Genomic DNA, 7,880 nt, shown 5'->3' with positions numbered 1-7,880 from the left:
CTCCTCCTTTCTTTGGTACGACGTGAACGGGGCTAACCCATTTGCTATCGGATATAGGATATATTATTCCAGCTTCTAGCAGTTTTTGGATTTCCTTTTTAACCACATCGCTCATAATAGGATTTATTCGCCTTTGATGTTCCCTAGAGGTTTTACTATCGTCTTCGAGCATAATGCGGTGCATACACAGAGAAGGGCTTATACCTTTTAGATCTGATATGTTGTATCCTAAAGCGGTAGGGTATTTTCTTAGAACATTAAGTAGTTTTTCAGTCTCGGTTCGTCCTAAGTTGGCGTTCACTATAACTGGTCGGTTTAGTTCTTCGTCTAGAAATTCGTATCTAAGATCGGTAGGAAGTGTCTTCAGCTCTATAGCAGGTTTCTTAGGTCCAGGTATAGGATCAGGGGTTAAAGCTAAGCATTCACTCAGGTGGTTATCTTGATATTCCTCACGCCAGTTGTCATCTTCAAAAATTGGCGGCATAGGAATTCTTAGGGTTTCGGTTTCCTTATTTGGTTCGGATTTTATTTCCTTGACACATTCGTCGATTATATCAGCAGAACAGCATGTGTCAATTATAGAAGGTGCTTTTAGGAATTGGGAAAGGATAAATTCTATTTTCTCTTCTCCTACTTCGAAAGTAAGCTTTCCTCGCTTTACATCTATAATTGCACCAGCGGTCGCTAAAAATGGTCTTCCTAAAATGATCGGGATGTTAGAATCTTCTTGGATATCCATAATGATGAAGTCAGTTGGGATGTAGAATTGACCTACACGAACAGGGATATTCTCTAACATTCCTACAGGATATTTAACTGAACGGTCTGCTAGTTGAAGAGACATTTTTGTTGCTTTAAGCTCACCTAGATTGAGTTTCTTACAGGTCGAAAGAGGCATCAAACTAACACTAGCTCCTAAATCGCACAAGGCTTTCTCTATGATGGTTTTTCCAATTACGCAGGGTATAGAGAAACTACCAGGGTCTTTCAGTTTTGGAGGCATGTTGTTTTGGATGATAGCGCTACATTCAGCGGTAAGCGTTATAGTTTCGTTATCCTCGAGCTTCTTTTTGTTTGATAAGATTTCTTTTAAGAACTTAGCGTACGAAGGCATCTCAGTTATGGCTTCTGTGAATGGTATGGTTATGTTTAATTGCTTCAGAAGTTCTACAAATCTTTTAAATTGCGCTTCGGTTTTTGATTTAGCTAATCTCTGAGGGTAAGGAATTGGTGGCTTATAAGGTGGCGGTGGAACATAAGGTTTCTCCTTTTCGGGTTCCACTTCGTTATTGTTCTCATCAGTCTTAGCAGTTTGTTCGTCGGTTGGTTTCTTTTGGGTTTCCTTTGGCTCTTGTTGTGACATGGGTACGTTTTGGGTTCTAGGATCTATGGGTCCATCGTAATTAGTTCCACTTCGTAGTGTTATCGCGTTCGCATGTCCTTTAGGATTAGGTTGTGGTTGAGCAGGAAACGTGCCAGCAGGGGCAGCAGTAGGTGCTTGTTGTTGAGCTACTTGTGAGATTTGAGTTTCTAACATTTTGTTATGCGTAGCTAAAGCATCTACTTTGTTCGATAGTTGTTTTAGTTGCTCGCTATTGTGGATGTTTTGATTCAGGAAGTCTTTATTGGTTTGTTGTTGGGAAGCTATGAAGTTCTCCATCATGATTTCTAGGTTTGACTTCCTAGGGGTGTTTTGAGCAGCTACAGGCGCTTTTTGGTAGCCAGGTGGTACAGCAGGTGCTTGTCCAGGCGCGTACAACGCATTGTTGTTCTTATAAGAAAAGTTCGGGTGGTTTTTCCATCCAGGGTTGTACGTGTTAGAATAAGGGTTTCCTTGAGCGTAATTTACTTGATCAGATGGGACTCCAGTCAAGAGTTGACATTCAGCAACTACATGCCCAGTCAATCCACAAATCTCGCAGTTAGGTGCTACGGCGGCAGCGGTGGCTGAAGGAGTGATGGTCAAATTCTCAATCTTTTGAGTTAAAGCGTCTACTTTAGCGTTAACGCGGTCTATACCACTAATTTCGTACATTCCTCCTTTGGTTTGGGCTTTCTCTAGGGCGGCGCGTTCTCCTCCCCATTGGTAATGGTTTTGTGCCATGTTCTCTATGAGTTTGTATGCTTCATCATGGGGTTTGTCCATTAATGCTCCGCCAGCAGCGGCATCTATAGTCATTTTAGTGTTATATAAGAGACCACCATAAAAGGTATGGATGATCAGCCATGGTTCGAGTCCATGATGAGGGCATATCCTAAGCATGTCCTTGTAACGTTCCCAAGCTTCGAAAAGCGATTCGTTATCTTTCTGGGTAAATCCGTTGATTTGACCTCTAAGCATAGCAGTTTTGCTAGGCGGAAAGTATCTTGCTAAGAATACTCTCTTCAATTCGTCCCACGTAGTTATGGAATTGGAAGGCAGGGATTGAAGCCACGCTCTCGCTCTATCTCTCAAGGAGAAAGGGAAAAGGCGTAATCGAATAGCTTCGGAACTAACATTGTTGGCTTTGATAGTGTCGGCGTATTGCACGAACACGGATAAATGGAGATTGGGGTCGTCTACAGGGCTTCCAGAGAATTGATTCTGTTGAACAGCTTGGACCAGTGAAGGTTTCAGTTCGAAATTGTTCGCTTCAATCGCAGGTGGTGCGATACTTGAATGCGGTTCAGCGCGCGAAGGAGCGGCATAGTCTCTAAGAGGACGAATAGCAGCCATCTCTAACTTCGGGGTGATTTGATTGATTTGATCAGTAAAATTCAATTCCTGATTAATCGGAATTTCTGCTACTTCGGGAAGGTTGCGAGCTCGACGTTTAACGTTAATGAAACGTTCGATCTCGTTAATTCGTTGTATTAAGTCTCCTCCTTGTGAACGAGTATTTGGCATACAATCGTTCAAAAAGATAGGGAAGAATTTTCCTAGTCTCTACGGTGTAACAGTGAGTTACGATATCGACTTAAATAGTCCCCGGCAACGGCGCCAAAAACTTGATCGCGACTTTACGTGTCTATAAATCTGATAACTGCAAGTGCACAGTCGTGTCGTGTAGTTTTAAAAGATATCGAATCCACAGGGACTATGAATCGATCTACCGTTATCTAAGGTTACTATGTAAAGCTAGGAGTACTAAAATTTTCGATTGTTCCTAAGGGAAAGTGATTGTGAGAAAATAAAGAATAATAATGAAAGACAGGTATCAGTATGTATTTCGTTTAACTAAAGGTAATCCGAAGGTTCATTGGCTTTTACATAATTAAATTAAAAATCTTTACTAATTCCAATTGATTAAAAATCCTCGTCTCAAACTTTCGCTCTGTTGATTCAGACTACTATCCTAATCCTAATGTACGCTTTCGCCATCCCATTAGATTTTAGAAGAGCTTTTTGAAAACAATGTAATTAATAAAATGCCTATTTTACGAGGTTGTTATCTATTTAAATATCCTAATCTCAAACTTTCGCTCTGTTGACTCGGAGCAAGCTAATACCCCTAACGTACGCTTTCGCTATCCCGCTCGAGTGTAAAAACAATTTTTGAAAATAAATAAGTTCCAATTAGTTTTAATACGCTTTCGCCATCCTTAAAACTAATGTCCTATGTCTACTATCCAGTTAAAGGCCTCAAACTTTCGCTCTATTGGTTTTAACCTTTGACCGTCCTAATCCCTCAAACTTTCGCTCTATTGGTTTTAAGACTTACTAATTAAACTAGACATATAAACCAAAAATAAGTGATAATTAATAAAACCTAATTTAAGCCAATTTATTTCGGATCCCTACGGTTAACTTACTTTACATACCGATACCTTTAGTATTTTAGCCAGACATATTAATACGGTTAAACATGCATAAATCGGTTTTGTTCATAATAATAAGCATATTAAATGGCATATAATATAGATATATCATGCAATAGTAATATAAATAAAAGCGGTAAATAAAAACCTGAATTAAATAAATGGCAAATAATTCTTCAAGTATCGAACTTCCACCACAGCTTGGCTGGATCGTTCTTCGGGATTTAAATGGCAGAAAATAAAAACAAGGAAAATAAAGCGATAAATCTAACGTAAGGCTAGATCTATGAAAAGTTCACAACAATTTCCAATGTAGAAATCGTTGTGAGAAAATAGAAGGTTAAATGGAAACAGAATAATGAAAAGCAGTTCGCGGTACAATTTCGGCAGCACTTCGTTGGCAGGAAATCGGACACTTTGGACTGAAGTGGCTGCCTCTATTTATAGGTGAGGCTTTGCAGTTGCTTTGCGTGAAAAACGGGACTTTTTGCAGACCGGGACTTGGAGACGTGCGTCTCCTATTCTTCAGGGAGTGGCCTTGACTGACTTGAGACGTGCGTCTCAAGTGGAGATTCTTTAGGGAGGTGGAGACGTGCGTCTCCCCTTTGCTGAGGTGGCAGAGACGTGCGTCTCTGCTTACTAGTGTGGCCTGGGTTGCTTCCTTCGTGGGCTGGATTGCTCTTTTGGGCCTTTTGGGTCCTAATTGCACCCCTCTTTCGTTTCAGCACCCCTTTTCGTCTCTTAAGCATAAATATTGGTCATTTAAGCTCGATTTTCTTTCCTTTTCGCAAATAGTCGTAATTGAAGTGTAAAACCTGAAACAAAGCAAATACACGCGTAATATCATAATAAATTGACATAATAAATGGAAAATGCTATAAATATCTATGGATTTTAGGCTAAATATACGATATAAAATCGTGTTATCAAGCATGCTTGGAGATATTCTTCTGCAGATTAGGAGCTTTCTTAATGTGTTTAAATTGCTTTTGGTGCAGAGGTAGCAATGTAGTGGCTCAAGGAGTGGACTTTGTGCATAAAGCTTTACTTTTCAAGAATGGAAGTCTTCACTATTGTACACAAATGGCATGAAACTTGGATAATGCTTAGAACACTTGGATTATAGCTCAAAAGCAAATGAAATATTCTGATTATGATGGTTCCAACAAGTTAGAGGACCTGTAATGCTTTGATCTTGCAAATTTGGTTAAGCTTGGATCATAACTTTGCATTTTCATGACTTGAATTCAAGGTTATGGCACCATCTTCTTCAATTCGATTCTCCCAATTCACACATGCTATGGAGGTGTTTGAGTACTCTTTGTAAATCTCTTGCAACCCTATTCAACTCCCTTGTTTGGTGTTTCTTCAGATTCACCTTCCATCTTGGTGAAAAATGCCCATAAAGTTAGGGAAAAACTAGGTTAAAACACTTAGAAATTTCATAAGTGTTTTGCTTGAAACTTCAGGATCCCATAACTCTCAAATGATTCATTTTTGGGAAAACGTTATATGTTTCAAAGTTGTTGTATGGATCAATATTTATAACTTTCATGTTGGAGGATTTTTCAGTTTCTTCTTTGATTTTGAAGTTACTTGCACATGAAGTTATGGCTAAAAGACTTGAAAAACACTTAAAATTTCTAAGTGTTTTTGAATCTTCCAACTTTGATTTTTGTTGACTTTTGATTCTTGATTGATTTTATTGATTTCTCTTAATCAAATGACTCCAATAATCATATGTTAATGATTTTTATCTTCAAAAGTCCGTAGTTGACCAAATTTCTCAAAAGTCAAAGGTAGTTTTCGACAGTTGACTTTTTCAGATGAATTGCATTCTTGTGAATTTCAATTGAATCAAGCTCTCCTCTTTAAATGAATGACATGAGTGCATTATAATGAGGCATTGGAGACTCTTGAATCATTTTTTAAGCCATGGAGCTATGTCCTGATTAAAAGCCAACCCCTGAGAGGAATTAGATCAAAAACCCTAGTTTGTGCACCAGATGAAAATGGAAGTGGTTGATCTTGAATTGAGCCACACTTGGACTTGAATATTGATTAAGATAATCATTTGAGCATGTGATAATGCTTGAGCTTCTTTGTGGGCTCCAAAACCCTAATTTTCCTGAGTCTCCTAATTAGTCACCTACCTTGGGAAAAAAGCAACAAGCAAAACACAAATCCTTTTTTGGTATATTTGATTAGCAAATGATATATGGACAATGATGGTAATGATGTTGATGATCACACTATACACAAAATGATATGGGATCTCAGGGTCAATAATTGGGGTACAACAGCTGCCCCTATTTAAGTTCCTTATGCCCGAGGAGAGGAAGATGTGAATCTTCATCTCAGCACGATAAGAGGGAATTAAATACAAAATGATAGCACAATTTGGACTCTGAGAGGCCACATATATGACATGATATGAATGCAAGACTCCGACTTTTGCGGGGAACAAACAAAACAAGTCAATTACGGATTCTTTCATAATGACAAAGACGTGTTATGTATTCTCTCATAACAAGGACAAAAAAGGGGTTTTGGATTCTCTCAGAAAAAGGGTGTCGATTACGCATTCTCTCGCAACGACAAGGTCATGTTATGGATTCTCTCATAACAAGGAAAATTTTCACCATGAGATTTCTCTGACACTAGAGAGACTCACCACTCATCAGGGAAGGCAAAAATTGGGCTCCTCAATAAACCGTCTCTGACGCTAAAGAGACTCACCATTCATTGGGAAAGAATAAACTTCAATATGAACTGTCTCAGACACTGGAGAGACTAACCATTCATAAGGGATAACTACCATGTTCTTCAACAGACTGTCTTCATCATCTTGAGAAGGCTAACCCTCTGTCGAAACTTTTTATCATGAACTATCTCTAACGCTGAGAGACCAACTGTTCACAAGTTTCTTCATCAGAAATAATTTTATTGCTCCGTAGAGACTATCATCTTCTTTCAAGATGGAAATCTGGGACATTCAAGTTGTTCAAATAAAGAGACCATCACTTGTTGTCGGGTAATAAATCTGAAAGTATTTTGACTTTTTGAGAAACCATAATTATGTTTCTGCTGAGGAGACCAAGTCTTCAATTGTGCAAAATAATTGCACTTCCAAATTAGGATTTGCTGATGCATGTAACCACATCTTCCGGAGACAAAGTTCAAGCTAAGATGAAATTGGAAAGAGACATCCAAACAAGACATTTCTCAATGAGGAACAAGCTCAAATGAGGGTTCATCCTATCTTTAGATAGATGAATAAGCTAAAATAAAATCTTCCCATGAGGAAAAAAATCTTTGGGGAAACACAAGTGAAATTATAGTTTCAGATATGTGATGTCAAATGACATGTCACGACACAATATCTGAGCACTAACAATTATGAACAAGTTTGATAGCAGCAAATAATAATAGTGCAGAATGTAAAGAACACAGTGATATGTTTACCCAGTTCAGAACAATCCTTCCTACTCTGGGGGTTACCAAGTCAGGGATGAAATCAATATACGATAGTATCAATTCGAAGTTAAATAGTCCTAGTTTACCCTTCTCACTTACTCACTACCCTTCCTATGACTTCTACCTAAGACTCACTTTGGTATGAGGCTCTCCTCAAATCCCCTCAATTACAATCCCCTGTGACAAAATAAAAGAACAAAGAAAACCGGAAGACACTCTTCCAAGAGAGCTACTCCTCGATGCTTAAAAGCTTACAAGGATGAAATACTTTCCTTGCTTAAAAGCTTCGGAGATCAAAACAACATTCAACACCTACAGATTTGTGAATGTACACATGTGGAACACACAGGAAAAATAAGGATTCCAAAAACCCTAAAACATATAATATTAGTTCCACCTAAAACTAGGTTACAACCCTTCTATTTATAGATATATCTTCGACTGGACTGGGCTTCAAAGTGCAATAGTGAGGTTGCTAAAAATCTGCTACTTGATCTCCAAGAAAGTAGGTCTTCAATCCAATATTTCCTATATTGTCTCCAATAATAGAAAGCGTGGAAATCTTCTGATTGAATTAATCATGGTAAAAATATCAGATAATTGAT

The 7,880-nt window shown here is 38.4% G+C and overlaps 1 non-coding gene across 1 annotated transcript; it reads left to right on the top strand.

Annotated features, from left to right (window-relative positions):
• Window positions 1–2,234: 2,234 nt before the first annotated feature.
• LOC131593737 (small nucleolar RNA R71) lies at window positions 2,235–2,341 on the top strand. The gene has a single exon (XR_009281119.1). It is a non-coding gene; the product is annotated as a small nucleolar RNA R71 (small nucleolar RNA).
• Window positions 2,342–7,880: the final 5,539 nt, after the last annotated feature.

Source organism: Vicia villosa, linkage group LG3, assembly GCF_029867415.1.
Source record: "Vicia villosa cultivar HV-30 ecotype Madison, WI linkage group LG3, Vvil1.0, whole genome shotgun sequence".
NCBI classification, from domain to species: domain Eukaryota; kingdom Viridiplantae; phylum Streptophyta; class Magnoliopsida; order Fabales; family Fabaceae; genus Vicia; species Vicia villosa.
This window is presented reverse-complemented; position numbering and strand designations above follow the sequence as displayed.